This window comes from Rhamphochromis longiceps, linkage group LG18 (assembly GCF_057381845.1).
Source record: "Rhamphochromis longiceps isolate RC_006_pf linkage group LG18, R_longiceps_female_GT1.1, whole genome shotgun sequence".
Classification (NCBI taxonomy): domain Eukaryota; kingdom Metazoa; phylum Chordata; class Actinopteri; order Cichliformes; family Cichlidae; genus Rhamphochromis; species Rhamphochromis longiceps.
The window spans coordinates 21,268,711-21,288,950 of NC_140574.1; the positions used below are offsets into that span (position 1 = coordinate 21,268,711).

Genomic DNA, 20,240 nt, shown 5'->3' on the forward strand with positions numbered 1-20,240 from the left:
CTTCGTTGACTTTCAGTTCTACTTGAGACAATCTGCTGCTGTTTTTCTTACAAGTAGCTTTAACTGTTTTGGTGACATTCTTCAAAGATTCTACTTCCAAGAACATGAAGCCAATAGACTTCTTCATGACCATAGCCTCCAGATTATCCAGAGCGCTCATTAATTAAAGTAGCAATGTTGTTTTGCACATCAGCAAGAGTTATATCACCTTTGTGTTTTTTACCATCGGAGAACAGCGTCTACCTCGGTCGCCATCTTGGCTCCGTTAGCGATTCATGTCTTACATACCTTGATGGTTACATCGGCAATAATAATTAGACAATAAATAAGTGAAGTATTAAGTAAAGTATTTTATCAACCGTTTCATCTTAAAGTAAAACACAAGAAAGAACAATGTATAGAAAAAATATTCAATTACCTTTTGAATCCTTTATAGTACCCTCAACTTTATCACTTTATTCATCTCTCACTGCCATTTGTAAACGAGGACATAGGTTGCTAGGAGATAGATATTGGAATTTTGTGAAATATATTGTAGTTTGACTCATGGGGGGGGGCTTACTGGGCTTAAGCCCGGTGTCGGAGGGGGGGTTACTGGGCTTAAGCCCGGGTCAGACTGTAATTTGTTTCATAGTTAGATGCCTGGCTGACAACTGTATAAAACAAAAACTGCACACACTATTCGAAGCACATAGCGCACAGTCGTAAATTCCCCCTAATTTTGGTATGATCCGAGCTCGGACACTAGCCGACTGAGCACAGCATTTAGGCAGGTGAGGGGAAGAAGCTGCTGCGTGCGAATTTGCTATAGGAGAAGTGCAGACAGAGGAGAGCTTAAGTTTGACCAGGTACCAAAGCAAATCATTCGTACTGTACAAATAATGTAAATATGACGGTGTATCACAAAATATTGATATCAAACTGATCACTTGACCCATATTACGTTACTTGCTCTTTGAGTGAATCAACAAATGGCGAAATGAAAAGCTGAACAACAATGCTGTTTTTTTTTTTTTTTTTAGAGAGTCTTTACTTGTGTTTATTTCATATTTTCAGTTGTTACCCTCCACGGCTAAATAAAGCACTCTAAATCGGTTTCAGTAAATGTACTGATTTACACAACAATGGGCATAAGGGGCTTCTTTCAAAGTAAAATCTCAGGTAAATGTCATTTTATATATTATGCTTTGTATGTTGTTTAATATATTTCTTTGCAAACAAGAGGAATTTCAATAGACTTCAGTATATTTACAGTTGAAACCAGACATTTACATACACCTTTGGGGAAATAAACATAAAGCATTTTTTTTTTACTGTTGAACATCAAGTAAACTTTTTTGTTTTAGATAAATAAATATTGAAATATCTTTTAAATTAATTAAACGTCAGAATAAAGAGAGAGAGAGCTGTCTATTTTTTTTTACCACTTTCATCAAATTTAGGAGTATATATACACTAAGTTTATTGTGTCTTTAAAAAATAAGAAAACTCCAGATGATTCCATTCTGAGCTTAAGAAGCTTCTGATAGGTTAGCAGAGTCCATGAAAAATAAACATTTAGTCTGATTTGATGTTTTACAATTTAAAAAGTGATTGTGTTTATATCTGAAGAGTTTGTAAATATCTGGTTTCAACTGTGTATTTGATGATGGTGGTGTTTGTCTTGATTGTCAGCACAGAGAGGGAGATGGAGAGGAGAATGAGGACAGAAGAGAAATGGAACAAGAGCCAGGTGAGACAGACATGTTAGTCAAATGGTTGTTTGCCAAAATTCATTAGAACATGTATCTAGTACCTAGTGTATCTTTTTGGAATACTTGAATAATATTGACCCTGAAAGTGTCATTGATAGGTTCGTTCAGTGCTACTATCATCTAGTTTTGATTCTGGTTCTGTCTTGGTTAAGTCCTGAAGTAGTCCTGATTTTGAACTGTTGTAGTCCTGTTTTAATTCCAGGTCAGTTCTGGATCTTGAATTGGGGTTTAGCAACTCCACAGCAACTCCACCCCCCAGCCTCCCACCCCCCTTCCAATCCCACATGCATACCACCCTTTAGGGCTAAACTCTGGGTGTATAAAATGTCTGGCTCCGCCTCTGGTTTGACTATGCTCAGTGTCAGCGTTGCTTCTTTCCGGTCCCTCCCTCACTCTTTGAGATGCCCATGGTCAAATATCGATGATTGACCCGCAGCTGGAAGACTGAATATCGCCTCACTGTCATGACGACACTTTCTGAAAGAGAAAATGAAATTCAACAACACAGAGATAAGAGCACTACGGAAGAGGATTAGGGCCACTGGGGGAAAAGGCGGTAACATCTTTTTTTCTTCCAGAATTCTGAGAAAAAAAAGTCAGAATTCTTACTTTTTCCCCAGAATTCTGGAAAAGAAAAGAAAGACATTACTGCTCTTTTCCCCAGTGGCCCTAATCCTCTTCCGTAGAGCACTGTTTCAATGTCTGAGGAAATAAATAAATAAACCTATTCACCTCTATAGTGCTGTGAAGAAGTATTATTCCCCTTTCTAATTTTCTGTCATCAAATAAAGTTAGACAAAGGTAACCCGTGTAATTTTCAAAGAATGCAAATTTTCAATTTTCATGATTTTATTTATTAAGAATAAAGCATTATCCAAAACTACCTGGAGTGAAGTAGGCTAAAAGATTTCAAAAAGCAACACAACCGCCACAATCTAAAGAAATTTAAGAACAACTGAGAAACCAAGTCACTGACATCTGTCAGTTTGGAAATGGTTAAAAAGCCATTTCTAAGGCCTGGGGACTCACAGTGAGAGCCATAATCCACCAATGGAGAAAAACTTGGTACACAGGGGATCCTTCCCAGGAGTGTCCATCCTACCAAAATTACTACAAGAGCGCATCAACGACTCCTCCAGGAGTTCACAAACAATCCCAATAGCATCTAAAGGACCTGCAGGCCTTGCTTGCAAAAAATGGCAGCCGTGGGAGTTCCAAGGAAAAAAACACTGCTGAGTAAAAAGGAGCACAAACACTCGTCTCACATTTGCCAAAAAACATCTTCATGATCCCCAAAATTTGTCTGTGGACTGATGATACAAAAGTTGAACTTTTGGAAGGTTTGAGTTTGATTACATCTGGTGTAAAACTAACACAGCATTTCATAAAAAGAACATCATAACAACAGTCCAATTGATGGTGGTAGTGTGATGGTCTTGGGCTGCCTTGCTTCCTCGGGACTTGGACGAATTGATGAATTCTGCTCTCTACCAGAAAATCCAGAAAGAGAACGTCCGACCATCAGTTTATGCCCTGAAGTTCAAAAACACTTTGGTTATGCAGAAGGACAATGATCTGAAACACAGCAGCAAGTCCACCTCTGAATGGCTCAAACAAACAATATGAAGGTTTTGGAGTGGCTTAGACTTTAATCAGGCTGAAATGCTTTGACTTGACCTCAAATAGGCCATCCATGCTTGAAAACCCTTCAGTGTGGCTCTATTAAATTCTGCAAAGAAGAATGGTCAAAACTCTTCCATGGCCACAGTTACCTCAAACAGTTACCTTAAACTCTTGATTCCAGTTCCTGCTGCCAAGGGTGGCACAACCAGTTATTAGTCTTGGGAGTCATTTTTTTCTCATAGGGCCCTTAATTAATAAAATCATCATCAAAAAATGCATTTTGTATTTGCTTGGGTTTACTTGGGTTACCTTTGTCTAATATTAAAATTGCTTTGGTTTGAAACATTTAATCATGACAACGATGCAATAAACTGAGAAATCAGGAAGGGGCCAGATGTTTTTACACAGCACTGAAAGTCCAAATCAAGTCTGTAGTGAAAACTACATCTATTATCCCCTAAAATGATACTATGAGCTTATCTTAGAGAGCCGTAAAGAGACAAAAACATCTCACGAGCACACATTTTATAGTAAAATCACTCTATTTTTGGACTACCTAATATCACAAAGTAATAATGATATGAGTGTACCTCTGCATTCTGCTGCCATGATGGGAACTGATGCATTCTTTCTGAGATTACTTCCAGCTTTCCTCTTCAGGCCCATGTTTTCCAGCTCCAGCTTTCTGATATCTGCTTGCATGGCGCTGATCACCTGGATAATTCTCCTTTTGCTGTCCATGGTGCTGACCGCAGTCTTTTCCACCCTGTCTGCTTCTCTCTTGAAGGTACTCAGCCCACCTATAGACACACGTTCTATTCCCACAAATATGCTTTCATTTAAGGCTCATTACACAGCTCTCCTTTGGGTCAACAAAGATATAAGCAGCCAATCAGCAGCAGCAATCTAGTCTGTCATCAGACTGTTGGTGGTGGGGTCACCTGGGGTGAGTGCTATTTTCTTCTTAGTGACCTGATGCCTACCACTTTCCCTCCTCCTGTTAAATATTCATCTGCTCTGTCAATGTAAAGGAACAATTGGTGCTTGGGAGAGGCTTGCCTGTGGTCTAACTGTCTGTCAAGAAGATACAGTGAACCTGTTCCCCATGAACTTAGTCTACCTCTCAACATGGTGCAAATTCATATAGACTGAGGAATAAATTATTAAACTTATGGTTTACACTTTTTTTGTGTCTTAACTTTAATAATTATTTTCTGCCCCAAAAGCCTGGACTGGATTATGTGGCAATAGTAGTAATAATTTATTATAACATCAAAATGGCCATCTATGCCCCTTTGCTGATGCTTTCTAAATCATTATGGCTTGCAGAGGTAGTGCAAGTGAAATCACAGAGCTCTGAAAATTGCCTTCATTCATAAAAGAGTGAAAATATATGAAGTGCATTCGCAGATGACTTCTGCTTGTATCCATGAGCTTACAAATGTAAAGATTGATACAATATTTATTGTACAAATGCACCAAATGTGCAAAATTAAAAGGAAAAAATATGTTTAAGAGGGCTAGCCTGGGTTTTATGCTGCTTTGCTGCTCTCTAGTGTCCAGTAGTCCAATAGCATCATGCTTACAAAATAACCTGCATAACACTGACCTCTTTGGTAGAAACTAGTATCTCATATATCTGACCACAGCAAATAATGCTGCTTTAGATTTTCTCATAAGTCTTTTGTAAGCTGAACCCAGCACACTTCAAGTGTAAGCAGGTGCTGCGAAACATGCCAGCTGCTGTGCATCTAACTGAAAATTACACATCATGAGGATGTTACTTCATGATGTCCTCGTGATGTGTGATATTGGAGGTAAGACTCAACAACAATGGCAGATATGAAACTGCACACAGACCTCTGCCTCAATATTAAGCTGTCTGTTTGTTTGTTTTCACACCGCACTACATAATCTAAGTTCCTCCCAGTGTGGTGTGTGAGCTGTTTGTGTGCTGATAACAACCCAACAGATAAGCCCTATGTGCTGCTGACACACTGACACCCTTCAGGTGATTGTGTAAGTGAAGACTGAGTGCAAGACAGCTGTGTCACAACATGGGTTGTGTTTTAACTCTTGGTTGTATACAGAAGAAGGAAAAATCATTTAAAAAAAAGAATATTTACTATACATTCCCAAATGTCCAGCAGGTGGCGTGCACTCTAATTTTTGTGACACAAAACTGGGGCTAATGTTGTGAAGCTTCATGTGCAAGCACATGATATCCTCCATCAGCAGCAGGGTAAGCCCAGAGCCCTCTAATAGTAAGAGTCGCAGAGGCAGAGAGGGTTCAGAATGCAGCAAATGCATTGATCTGCAGTAGTTTTTATACCACAGTAAAGTGCATGTGGTTAAGTCTTGGTGTACTCCTCTACCTTTCTGACAATTTTTGAGCTTGTTAATGTGTTTTTAACATTATATGCTAACCAACAGCAGCCACAGTTTAACATTTATTGTTAGGTTTTAGTGAACTTGGGTAAACATTTCAAAATCAGTTGTTTTCTACCTGTCAGGGTTTCTTCATTGTGGCTTCAGTAATGCCACAATAAATTCATACTGCAAATAATCTTAATGGCAGAATGAGACTGACGGGTGACTTTCAATGATAGCATGAGAATAACTGTGTTTGCTTTGGAAATATTTTGGTCTCCAGAGCTTAAAATATTCAAATTCAAAACAAACATCTAGTCCAACTTTCTGTGTGACAGAGACAGGAATTTATATATCTTGCATGTGGACAACAATGCTACTCAACACTTCACATCTACACAGGGCAGATTGCATTAAAACACTCATTATTGTGTATCATGTCTCATAGAGCATGTTTTTTTTCACAGGCATTATAAGACTTTTGCTATTATAAGACACTTTAGTGGGATTAATACATATTCATATTTTTAAAACATGTTTTATCTGCTGTTGTGTGCTGTGCTGCATGGGGATGCTGCACTCACTCAGAGATAAAAGCATACGTGTACATTCATCCCACTGACACCAAGAGGAGAAAAATAGTTGGCTCACTTTAAAAGAACAATGACAATGACTGTAACTATGGATTAAAACATCAACATATACACAAATGCAATCATATTCAAGAACACATTTGCACATTTTTTTATCTTACAAAGTCCAGACCACTGTAAAGGGTAATGTTTAGGTCATTAAAAATTAATAAGTGTAAATCTTGGAAAAACTCAGGGAGATGAATCTCCAGGTTAGGGTGCTGTTTCACTGCAGGGAGTCTTCAGACCTGTGGTTCGTGTGCTGAGAGAGTGTTAACAGAGAGAAAAAAGCAGAAAATGTACATACTTTTTAGACGAGTCAATGCATGATGGCATGCGATGTAGTTGTTATAAATAAAATTTTAGAAATGAATTAGCTGTTGATGTTAAACAAAGTGTGACTAGTGTCGTTAGTTATGAATTCATGGATTTGTATTGACAGTTTACACTAATACTAAAATACAGGATCGGTATGACAACACACACAGAATTCAGTTCTATAAAAATGCATATATTTATTAGATTCTCTATTTAGCCTTATTTGATTATTTTTTTCAGAGCTGGTTTCCATATTTTAAATTTACCTTGTTTTTTTTTCGGTCTGATTTGTTTCCTTTTCCTTCCCTCTGATTTTACCATCTGCTGAGATGCAACATTATACACAGTGTGACAGTCAACAGAACCATAAGCCTAAAAACAGTATTTATGAGACTGCTACAATATGCAAATATACTCTTTATTTTTAGCCATGTTTCAGAAAATAGCTAGCTGTTTCCCTGATTATTGTACAATTATTATTTTATTACTCTGAATCTATACATTCGTTAAAACAGACCAGACAACAATAAGCAATAATGTTATTTTCGCACTGACATTCACACCTATCGGTAATTTAAAATTACCAATTGACCTAACCCCATTATCTGCATGTCTTTGGACTGTGGGAGGAAGCTGGAGTGCCGGAGAGAACCCACGCAAACTCCACACAGAAAAACCCCGGCCAGGCAGTGGAATCAAACCCACCAACTTCTTGCTGAGTTTGAGTCCAGGCCTTACCTAGCGTGCTAATCGTCACGCGCCACATTATGTTATATCACAATATAGTAATATTAATTAATATTTAATATAATATTTAGTTATTTAGTTGTGTGTGTGGGGGGGGTATAATATATAAAACATAATTTTGAATTCATTAGGCTACTTGTTCTTGGTTGATATTGTGTGTTTGCTAGCTTAAGCTGGCATATCTACAAATTTATTGGTGGATAATCAATTAACATGTTTCAATGCACACGTTAATTGATTACCCAACAACTTCACAAACTTCTGTGCAGCTAAAAACCTAGTTCCAGGAACTATTTCTGCAAAATAAAATAAAATAAAATAAAATGGTCCATTGGAGTGAACGGAGATGATGCGACTTTTACTAACCGAGGGCTCTGGGTAAGCCCAAAGGGCGACGGTATAAAGTAGAGGTAATTGATTTTTTTTTCTTTGCAAGTGATTACAGAAGCAGAATTTAATACGTGGCTTTTGCAGCCCTTTCATCACTGCTCGTTGCTTTGCAAATTTGACACCAGAGGGTCGGGACAAATGCAGCTCCCTTCAGAATACCGCACTCATCATTTTAGCCAAGTTGCTGTTGACCTGGTGCCAGCACTACAAAACAGGACAAGTAATTTAATTTGTCACCACCGCTGACCTTGAAGCAGGGAATGTAGGCTACCAGAATCCCAATAGGGAGGCTTCAAGAAAATGTCCTGGGAGCTCGGAGAGAGAGAGAGAGTGGGTCGGACTGTTCTGCTTGAAGCATCACACCCGTTCCCTCATGTCTAAAGGAATACATTTGTCCTTCAGGTATGCATGCACAGATTAATGAAGGTCTAATTCTGTTTTAAAGGTACTGGGGCGCTGTCTCTAAGGGCAGAGGTGATCAAATTACCCATGATTTAATTTGAGGTTTAACATCAGATCTTTAAGAGTATAGCAACACAACACTTCAGTCTTTGAACTGAAGTATTCTGTGCTCTGTGTCTAGCTATTTTTGTGGCATAAAATCTGAAAAATGACAAGTATGCAGTGCTTGTCCTTCGTCAAAAATGTTCCTCCTTAAAGTGAAAAAAAAAAAATACTGTAGCCAGGGAGTAAACACCATCATAGCAACAGATAACACGACTGCCAGAAAGCATACCGTCAGCAGGCAGTACCACCGTAATCCAAGTCAAGATGTCCACCTGCATGAACTTAATAGCGTCATTACTCGGGAGATACATTACACTGAAGTGTCATTTCCCTGTGCAAGAGGCTCTAAATCAAGGAGGGCATGAGAAATGTAGGGTGCATCGGCTTTTATTATGTGATGCATGCCAAGTTCTCTGATGCCTCTGTCTTTCATGTTTATATACCTCACAAAGTGTTGAGGCAGTATTTCATTTGATTGGCTTAAACACATTTAAAGGGTTGTTTCAGAAGGCCTCGCAGTAAATTAAAAAAAAAAAAAAGAGGCAGAGAAACTGCTCGGTCATTGTGTTTCTGTGCAGCTGTTTTGTCTCTTTGAGCTGTCGCCACAGTTACCACGATGATATGACACTGATAGGTTAGATAAATTCTCAGATCCCCAAGTGTTCTGTTACTTTATTACACATTAGTAAGGTCCCGAGGGAGAGCGCATTCCCAATCCTATCTCTCATCACCCAGAAGCAACAAATGTACTAATGACCTCTTGCAGCCGTGTGATGTGACGTGATGCAATCTGATGGTAACTGCAGCCCTATCGAGCTGACATCTTATATCACCCTGGTCAGAATTTAATATTGGTCGTAAAGTCTAAATATAAGGCTTCAGCGACTAAGTTGTTTAACATAGAGCTGCTCTAACTGTCTGGCAAAAACACACACGCAGGGGTAAGAAGGCTTGAAGGTGGCGTGTTTACTGCTTGCCGAGATGTTCTGCTTTTGAGATTATTATGATGCGTGTGAAATGTTGCAGCAACTTCGACCAAGCTGTTTAAAAGAAGCTTTTAAGCAGCGTCCTCCTTTTCCAGCATGCCAGTGTTTCAAATAGAGACCTGTAGGTTTTCCAGCCATTTGGCACGGTCTTTAATGACATAGCTCATAGCCACAGTCCCATTTAGCAGCCTTCATTATGACTCACTAATCATAGGCTACATTTGTTTTTCTTTTTCTCTCTTCTCTTTCTCTCTACCTCTTTCTTTCTGAAAACTTTTAGGCCTCTGCCTTCCTTTTACCATTCTGTTTATCTTCATCTTAGCGAGATGAATCCAGTAAGGACGCCAGAGCTGCTACTGGAGAAAGTGTTTGTTGACTTTTCGGCACAGACTGGTGCTCTGTAGGGGAGCAGTCTGTTATTTATGGCTCAGGGCCTCATGTGATTGGCTGAAGAGAGATGTAATTATGTCTGGCGCTTTTTAGAATTGCAATAGGTGCCGTGTTGAGTTCACTGGTTGCTAGGTTACTAAGTGAAAGGATTTGTACTGTATAGAAAAATTTCTTTTTCATATAGCCTTTGCTTGCTGGTCAGTGACTGTTCTTACCCTCGGCCCATTGATGCAATTCTTACTGAGTAACTCATTGTGGCTAATTGTAGATAGTGTGTGGATGTTATCTGTGTCCTGTTAGGGATTAATTCAGAATTTTGTACAAAACAAGGTGAGCAAATGTTATTCCTTCATCAGTTACCTTTGAACTATTTTGAACAAGAGGAATGGAAACAGCAGCCAAAGCCAGTTTCAGTTCTAAAGATGCCTGACTGGTATTTTAAGACAGGCTTGAAATGAAGAGAAAATATTTGGTGTGCAGTCGTTGTCAGGGTGAAAGTACTTTTGAGCTGATAGGAAGTAACACAAATATTCAGCAATGAAGGTATGCAGAAGACCATCTCTGAATGCACAAAATGGACTACAGCAGCAGAAGACCACATCGATTACTGCTTCTGTCAGCTAAGAACAGGAAACTGAGGCTATAACTTGCTCACCAAAACTGAACAAAAAAAGATTGGAGAAATGTTGGTGTGTGAGAGCTTATATGAGGGTTTTTTTCTGTTATCAGAATTTGGTTTGGTCTGTTAGTGACATTTCATCCTTCACATAGATAGTGTTAGTAGGAAAGGAAGTTTTAAATAGCTGCAATGATGTCCAGTGAATTGCTTACATGCAGAGGAGAAATATGAGATAAACAAGTCTCAACGACTGCTTTAATAGCCGGTGAGGAGACCGACTCAGAGTCAGACACAAGCAGAAATGATTGGATATTACTTTCAAAATTATAGTATTCAACTCCAGTGAGGGAAGATTAATTCAATTAACAGTTGTCCATAACACAAGAGACGTGCATAATTATCTTCATAAAAACAGTCAGTGATGGGGCCTTTATCTCCTCATTATGTAGGGGTGGTCAGACGGGAACCTTGAATAGGCTGATGGGATTATGTCAGCTTGAATTGGTCTCTGTTGAGGTTATTACACATGCATGCAGTGAAACGGAAGCCAAGTGTTTGTCTGCTCACTATAGGTGGTGGGAACTGAAGACGATACTTGAGCACACCACCATACATAATCCTATTGTGTGCTCCATACCATGGCTTATGTGATCACTGTCTTCAAGAATACATGTGTAGTTATATAAACACAGAGATGCGAAAGCAGTTGGGGCTCAGTGAGTAATCCTCGTCTAATCCATTTATTTTAAATACATGGGCTGTCATGGTTATTAAGTAGTGATGTGTCTATCATTTTCGTGTGTGCACATAGTTGCAACACTGCCTTCGACGTATCTCACACCCCGGTTCCAAAGCAAAAGCTTTGAATGCCAGTGCAAATTTGCATTTCTTTCAGTCATGGGTTTATTTAGTCCACACAAATTGGAAAATACTTATGAACTGAAAAAGAAAATGTTTTCCTGGGTCTCACCAGAGTTGAAGCCAAGTATCTTCCCCTTTTCTCTCTGTCACATGAATATCAGCCAGATCACGATGGGGGGAAAAACAACACTTCCAGGCCTGCAGCATCTAGTTATCTACTTTCTGTGTAGGCTGGAGTTATTAAAGATTGCATGACACAGTGTCTGGACCCGGCTGAGTGGATAGTGTAAGTATAGACGCTGATTAGTTCTCTCTTCTCACCTAATTACTGGTGTGATCCTATTGCAAGCTGTTGTGATCATCGTGTCAAAGTCAGTTACAAAGTCAAGTTGTCCGTGTATCTAATGAAAGCAGTGTAAAGATAAGATGGTTGTAAAAGTGTCTAAACTGGTTTGTTAAATAAACTTTGAGTTGGAGTAATTCAAGTAGGTGGTTTGTTAAAATATTTACGCAGTTCTGTCTGTGATGCTTTATGACGTTCAGATCTAGACAGCCATTTAAATGGCACATCTGTATAACAAATTTTGACTGTCACCCCTTCGCTTCTTTCTCTCTCTCTCTCTCCCTCTCTCTCTCTCTCTCTCTCTCTCTCTCTCTCTCTCTCTCTCTCTCTCTCACTCTTTCCAGCTCCTTAGTTTAGTTAGGTATGCAGTAGTGCCACTTGCAGACGGCAGTGTCCTGGTAGCCCTAAAAAGGGAAGGAGTCTCACTCTTACTCCTGGCAGCTCGTGGAGGAGCGAAGGCTAAATTAGGCCTGGTTTCATTGACTTCCAGTCCACCGACTCACAGCAGCCCTTCAGCCCATAGGAGGGGAGGCCCAGTGGTGATCAGTGCTTCTGATCCTTCCTCAGAGCTTTCCCTGACACTGTCTGGGTAACTGAAGTCAGATAGAGAAGTGAGAAATCTGAATACAACAGAAACATTCACAGTTTGTGAGGCTTTTTAACATCTCTATATCATCATAGTCATGCTGCTTACCAACCATGTAGTAACAGCCTAAAATGACCCTTTTTGATTTTATAAACCTTTATGCCTTATAAAAGCATCTTATCCTCTTAATTTCACAATATTAAGGTTTTGTTTAGAGCCATAAAAGTTGAAGTTCAATATATTATGACTAAATCATGTTGCAAAGCAACCACCTAGCAATGGATTTTAAGGACCTATTTTTAGCGTATAAACAACATCAACAGCCCATGTTTTGTTTTTTTCTCTCTGTGCCATTAAGTGTTACTGGGACATGGGCACGTACCAGTTATTACTGTGTACGTTCTTCTGATTATTTTTGTAAGAATTACTTTGAGAGTCATAGGATGTATTTCAAATTTTGTCATAAGTATGATGATTGTGAACCTGAGGGTGGATAGACACACTTGTTTAATACTAGCAGGTTATCCTAAAGTCTACTAGCTGTTAGCTGGCTGTACAATTACATGTTTCAGTATGCTACAGCTGAATAATTCAGGCCTGGAAGTCTCTTCATGTGAGCCATATTCAAATTGAAATTAGATTGTGAACTTTATCGAGATTGAGATTTAAAAAGTTGAACATATGAAGGTGTTTTCATTTATGGCACACAAAGCCATAAAGGATCTTTGAAATTCTTGCTAAAGAACACCATATATCACTTTTAAATGCTTTGCGGCTCTTTTTACTGTATTGAAAGAGTAGCTTCAAGCAGAGCACAAGCAACGGTAGCACTTTAACAGTGAAGCTAGAACTGCAAATTTTGAAAAGTACTGAAATGAGACAAAGAATGGAAACTGCACTGACCTTATTTTATAGGACTAAATCCTATTTATAATATATATAATTCATGTAATATTGCTAAGTTACATGCAGTCACACTCTGCTGTGAAAGATAAAGCTGTAGCTACTCAGTTGTGTATTTTTGCTGATAAAATGCTTGTTGTTTGTCTCCTACCCTCCTCTGCTCTTTCTCCTGCACTGAGCTGTCCTGTGTGATTGACCGCGTCTCTTTCTCTGTGCTGGCAGTCGGAAACAGGTGCTGAGTGCTGCTGAGTGTTGCTGCGTGTGTGGGCCCCAGGGGCCTGGTTCAACATTCCACTGATAGTTTGATAGACATGGGCTTTCGGGTGGAAGAGGAAGGGCCTGCAACAACCTCGCAGAAGAGGAATCAATGGTGCTCTGTTATGATATACGTGTTTTTAAGGGGATGAGGTCATATTGTCGAGCTGAAACCCCCGTTTCCTTTTGAAGTCAGTCTCACGAACAGCCTCTTCAACACTCCACTTCCTGATTTGTAAAGTCATCTAACTTATCTCTTAGTCTGCAAACTATAATGTCTCAATCAGTTCCTTTTTTCGCACCTTTTCAAGCATTTGTACATGTCATTGCGGATATATACTGTACAATATATGTTGCACAGTGTGTTGACACGTAGTTTTGCAAATGGGCGAAAAGAGGAAGTTACAGAAAGGGGATACAGAGAGAGGCGGGGAGAATAACAAAGCGACCATATTTGGCAAAAGTAGATAATGCAAGCAGAAGATGCAAATGAGATAAAGAGTGGTTGTCATGGAGACTTGATGTTGCGCAGTGATGGTTCGCTGTAAACCTGACCACATTTGTGGTATAGCCGTTGCCAAGCAGAAGGTGCTATTATGAGAGTGAGAGAGAGATCAGAGTTAGAGAAGTAGAGGAAGAGAGAACTGAAGATGTTAGTAAATCCCACAATGCATTGCAGCAGCATGACCTATGCTGAAGTGGCTTTGTCGGTCCCAGAGGCACATCAGCGTTAGACAAACACGCAGGTAAGCTCTCTGTCTGTAAGTTTTCCCTGCAGAATTGATATGATTAGGTTATTTTAACCGGTTCTAAGTGAAATTTGTTTGTAATTTCTATTTAATACTTCCAATTGGTTTGGTTGGTATTTTTAAAAAAATATTTAAACAGCAAGCTGATTGACTTACTTTCTTTTCTGCTTCACAAAGAAGGAAATGTCAGTCTCCGTTTGATGTTAACATGCAATATTTTGTTCTTTGTTCATTTGTCAAATTTGTCTCTTCAGTGGGGTGCGTGTTGAGGGTTTTAAATGGAAGGAGACTTTATATGATAAACACAGCAATACATACCCATAGGCTACATTTAGAAAATTAGATAAAAGCTAAAATGAAAAGGGCCTCTTTGCAGAGGGTGTTTCCATTCGTTTGCTCCAAGATAAGCTTAAAGCCTGAGCTCTGCACACACATACATGTGCACTGTGGTGTCAGATAGGGACAAGACAGCGTGCTATTTCCTCTCTGTGTATTTCAAAACTGACAGCTTGAATTGCACCTGCTTCCCCCACCATGTCAAAATGGAAAGAAGTTAAGAGAAAACCACAAAGTATGCAGTAGGGAAATATGACTGCAAATTTTCACAAGAGGAGGACTCTTTGTTTTGCTTTCTCTCTGTTAAGTTGTTTAAAGTGTAGAAGTTACCTCAAGGGGGTATTTTTGCTTTGTCATTCTGCAGCCTCCAATATATACTCTTGTGAAATCGCTAATGTTAAATGCGATTTCCTGGGGTTTTTTTTGTCTTTCTTAAAGACTTTATACGATTGAGTGTAATTGTTTTTTTCTGCAGTTCTTTTTCAAGGGGGGGAGGACTAAGGAATAAATGAGCTATTTGAGTTTGGCATATAGAAGCTCTGGAACATTTCCACAGAGGAGTGAGAGTTCACATCAGCCAGATACTGTCATTTACAGACAGCTGAGAAATAGCAGAGTGCTGAGATGATAGGGATGCTTAAGGTGGAAAGCTGAGTTCATCAGGGAGGAAGGAAAGGAAATAAAATGTTAGCCATTATGTTTTTTTATGTGACAGAGACAGAAGGGCCATCAAGAAAAGACTGTGTTAGCGTTGAATTGAACTGAATTTTGAAATATTAGGAATGTTTTTATTATCTTCTTTTCTACTTCAGTAAATGAGGAAGATATGCAAAAGACCGATTTCTTTTCATATATTTATAAATACAAATACACATAAACTGATGTGGCAAAGGGAATTCCCAGGCATTACTTAGGCTACTTTAGAGACTTCCCTAACCGTACAGAACCACAGAAGAAACTATACAAGTGTTTTTACAGGCTGAGTATACTCCCCATGAGTAACTTGATGAACTTAGAGTGTAAAAGTGGTGGAATTCCCCTTCAAGCACATTGAATACACTCTCTCAAGCGTGTGCGCACACACACACACACACACACACACACACACACACACACACACACACACACACACACACACACACACACACCTCTTCCTGTTTTCGGTTTGTACCATAAGTATGTGTGTTAACAGTTTGCTCGACCTCAGTGTGTTTATTCCTGTTGCTTTTTGCGCATCCTTTCGCAGCTCTACAGCTTCACTGATCTAGAGAGCACAACATCTCTGTGAGATACGAGGCATGTGCAGAAAGAAGGCAAATCATTCGGCCGGTGTGACACGAAAAGAAATATGAACTATAAAAGTAGAAGTAAGCTCCTGTTGTGCACTCGATCAGAATGAAACTTGTCAGAAGCAATGAGCGAACATTTGGTAACCGCACAATTTGGCTCTGCACTCGTACTTGAAGTTGGTGAGAGGAGTATGATCGAGGGGATTATTACGAATTGACAAGCACTTATAAAGCCTTTAAGGCAAGTTTAGGGGAATTAAGATGCATTCATAAGTGAGATAAAGCTATGAAAAGACAGATTTAGCGATATCATAAAGAAGAGAAATATGAAAAGGATGCACACAGTGTACACTGAACTGCAGTAGAAGAGGGGAAATTCCACATTAGTGTCTGAGTTTCGCAGAGAGCCCAGATCTTTGGAGGCGTTGCTAATATGTTTCCTATTGAGCCAGATCATCAATCACTGTGTTTCTTTATTATGGGTCAACGAAAGCTCAGTGCCGTCAAACAGATTGGCCTTCTAATCTAAAAGACAACAAGTCTAGCAGGGTTGTTTCCATGCTTGGAAATAGATCCTTCCTTCACTAATGAATGACTGCTGGAAATAGATCAAGGCATGCACCGTTACTGTTGTAGTTAATAACGCCACTGTCGATCAGAACTTGCATTAATGCTTTCAGTTCTTTTGTCTGCGGTGCGCACTGTGTTTTTGCTCTCTCTGAGTTTACCAACACATTGCAGAAGTGTTTATATGGCTATAGGTAAAGGGTTAGCCGTGCTGCAGGGGCTCAGCCACAGATTGTCACCCTGGGTTTACAGTGCTGCTGTGTAAATTGGAGATGACTTATCACCAGCTTTGTATTAAACAGAGCTGTGCAGCCATTGAAACAAGTCCAGCAAGATAGCAAGGCTAGGAACAGAGAGACAGTGGAGGTGTGACAGTTTTACATAGGAGAGGCAATGGTTTAAGCAGTCTTTCATGTACGTATAGGCAAATACGCCAAAGAAAGAATGGACCCTTACATCTCCAAGTGAATATGTGTGAGCTCAGTTAATTTACGTTCAGCGCTATGCAGCATTAACATGCTTTGTATATGAAAACACATTGCAAAGATATTTTGGATATAGGGATGCATTTTCCCGGTGATGGCAATCAAATGAAAGTGAGTCACAGACAATATGCACGAACTGGTCGCAAAACTTGGCGTCAGCACACGCTCGAAATTTGCAAGGATTCCTGCAGACGCCAGGGCCACTATCTCCATAGCTACCGGATATTGCAGAATCGGGTCCAAATCAAATTCTTGGAGGCTTCTATTGGATGCATGGGTTGCAGCAGCAGAAGCCTGGTGTCAACAACAATACAGGCGAGTTGGCAGGAACAGCCGCCTCTGTGTTTTCTGAGTTAGCCTTTTTCTTAATATGTTGCTGACCTGCAACCAAACTGCCCTGGTCTGCATCTTTTTTTTAAAGAAGTAATTTTAAAACTATAACCACTTATTGCAGTTTCACTTTGTAGTGCTTTTATAATGTGGGCAGGAGCTAGTGTGAGCTAAGGGTTGCATGCCAAGGACGGAAAGCAGTATGAAAGTGAGAGAGAGGATCTGGACAGAAGCCAGGCCAAATCTGATGCAAAAACCCATCATAACTGTTGGGTCTTTCCATAACTGTTTCCTCCACACCCCATATTCTATTCATTCTTTCCAATTGCCATTTATTCCTTTTCTTCCTGACCTCATTAAGACCCTTCCTTCACCCATTCTTTTCCTTTCTGGTTGTATTTAACATCACTCTCATGACTTTTACTTCTAAAGTCCTCGCTGTGCATGACCTTTCCTCACTGGTATGTTTATCCTGTTACTAATGTTCATCTTTTCTTGTTGCTGGGTTTTCCCAATCTTTCCTACCTGCCTCTTCCCTCTCTCCTACCTCAGCCTCACTGAATAGGCAAGGACAGTGCTGCTGTAACTGAGCCAGCACTTCCTGGTGTTTTTGGAGGGGGGGCGTGGCCAGCTTCAGTGGGAAAGAAAAGGAGGGAGAGGGAACTGCAGGATCTGTATGCCCAGTGCAGTCCGGTCTCCCTCCCTCCTCCTCTTCGTCGTCATCCTCCTCCTCCTCCACAGCTGTTGCCACTGCCGCCCAGTGAGCACTACTTTCCTGCAGCAGACAGATGATCCAGAGGCAGGGGAGTCAGTAAAGACACAGCCCAGCCCCGTCTCAGCACAGCTCTGCACAACCCAGCTTAGCCACTTGGAGAGGCAGGGGAGGGGAGACACTAGCGCACACAGCCAACGCTGCAACGCATACACACACAACCGCACAGACAAACACTCCTCCTCTCTCTCTCTTGCTTTCTCCCTATCCGCTCTCCCTCACTCTGGGTGCTCGGCTCCGCGCACAGCTCCTTTACTCATTCGCTGCTGATTCACTCGCTCACTCGCTTGCCTCCTCTTCTGCCAGTCGCTCTGCCTTGCTGTGTTCTGCCTGCCTGCCTGAGAATGGTCCAGCCGGTGCCTGGGGGTCTGCTGTCGCGGCCTGTCTGAATACACGCATAAACATACAGAGCCAGTCGACACGCGGAAGCACGCACACACAAACTGGAGGGCAATGTGAGAGGTAAGAGCTTGGTTCATAACCCTCCTCCCTGCCTCACTGGTTTATCTAGATCTTTCCTCCTGTGTGTGTGTGTGTGTGTGTGTGTGTGTGTGTGTGTGTGTGTGTGTGTGTGTGTGTGTGTGTGTGTGTGTGTGTGTGCGTGTGTGTGTGTGTGTGTGTGTGTGCTGCCTTTACTTTCCAAAGTAGGCACTTGTGCAATGGAGAATAGGTAGAGATGTGGAGATTGCTTGCCTTGGTGTCTGCTCTCTCTGTGTGTGTGTGTAGGTGTGTGTGTACCACATGGCTAACTTCCATTTGTTATGGCTTGTTGTGTGTGTGTGTGTGTGTGTGTGTGTGTGTGTGTGTGTGTGTGTGTGTGTGTGTGTGTGTGTGTGTGTGTGTGTGTGTATATTTATATATGTGTGTGTGTGTGTGTGTATATATATACATATATATATATATAGAGAGAGAGAGAGAGAGAGAGAGAGAGAGGCACGCACACATTTAGACACATTCTTGGCTCACACCAGACAGTCACACAATAGCTCGTTCCTGAGGGTAGCGCTAGTTAGCAAGAAAATTTGCTTGTGTGTGTGTTTAGAGGGCCGTGGTTGTTCCAGGAAGCAGTGGAGAGGATCAATAGATCGCCCACTCAGCTTTCATTCCCTCTGCCTGACTCAACATAGGACATGTTTGGAGTTATCCTTCAGGGCTTGGTTAACAGGGAGAATGGTATCATTTGACTCTCCTATACGTCTTCCCTCTTTCTTGCTGTGTCAGCCCAAAGCGAAAGCATGGATCTACCACATGTGTGTTTCCTTAACATGAGTGACCTGTGTAAGGCAAACTCCCGCCCCGCCGTATGTAAATTATGTGTGACATGTGAAGCTGGTGCTACCTTATATGGCAAGCAGTATTTCAGTACGTTAGAATGTTTGCCAAGCATTTCGGGTCGCGGGAGGAGAGAGTGTGTGAGGGGGTGACTCTGTCTGTGGGAGTGTGTGTGTGTGTCTCTAAGTAAGTGTTTGCATGCGTCTGACAGAGGGGGGAGTAACTGAGAGAGAGAGAGAGAGAGGAAGAAAGTTGCAAAGAGAAGGGAAGAGGGGAAAGAAGGACAGAGAAACATGGGAGAAGGAGACCGCGTAAATGGAGAAGGTTTTACTTGTTGATCTTTAAACGGGAGTGAAAGTAAGTCGACTTAAGAGTTTACTTTGTTTGGGTGACTTGCAGTGTACTGTAATACCTTTTTTCCAAGCGATTACAGACCAGGCTGGTTTGTCCGTGTAGATCAGACTGGTTTATAAGGAACGAAAAGCATTTTAATTCATACAATAATATCTTTTAGCACCAATTACATTAATTTCGCTGTTTGTTTGTTGCTTTAAAACAATTTGTGAACAGCAGCTGGTCACGATTTTATTTCTAAAAGTATCTGACGCCTTCATTCCTTCTCCTCCCGTCTTTGTCCTTCTCCTCATGATCTCTGAGTATACCCTCGGTGGCTTGTTGGTGGTTGGTGCAATGATGAGGAATGTTGTTGTTGTGACTTAGAGGGATTCATGGTGGCTCAGACAGTAGCACACACACCCAAGTATGTGCACACATGTGAGCAGTCGCAGCAAAGACAGATGTGTGGCAGATTACTTAGTAGAGACTTTGGAAAAATCTCCACAATAGGTGCACTGCAGGTAGACTGTTAATTTCTGTCTGGCTAAAGAACGTGTCACTGTGATTATGGCAGATAAGGAAGTCGTAAGATCATGTTGCTCTCTCGGCGTCGAGTCGCATACGTGCATACATTCAGGTGCAAATTACTCTGCATTTATATGTGCTTCCTATCATTTAGAATCTGCCCTACAGAAAGGATTATGTGCCTGGCGCTGACAGGTTAAGCCTTTATTACACGAGGGCTTCTCTGTATGCTTCTGGTGATACAACCACATTTCATCCTCTCTGAGGAAGTTTGACACAGTTTTGCCCGAGCATG

At 40.7% G+C, this 20,240-nt stretch overlaps 1 protein-coding gene across 17 annotated transcripts in view; it reads left to right on the forward strand.

The window, feature by feature from the left end:
- The first annotated feature begins 13,905 nt into the window (after window positions 1–13,905).
- Window positions 13,906–20,240, forward strand: part of mbnl1 (muscleblind-like splicing regulator 1) — a 43,589-nt gene continuing 37,254 nt past the window's right edge. For 2 of the 17 annotated variants that reach the window (XM_085390000.1, XM_085390003.1), the window contains exon 1: window positions 17,775–18,274. The gene's annotated coding sequence lies outside the window, so the exon portion shown is untranslated. Of the gene's footprint in view, window positions 14,031–17,772; window positions 18,275–18,905; window positions 19,442–20,240 lie in introns of those variants that run through there. The other 15 variants (XM_085390004.1, XM_085390007.1, XM_085390011.1 and 12 more) reach the window with 13 other exon arrangements.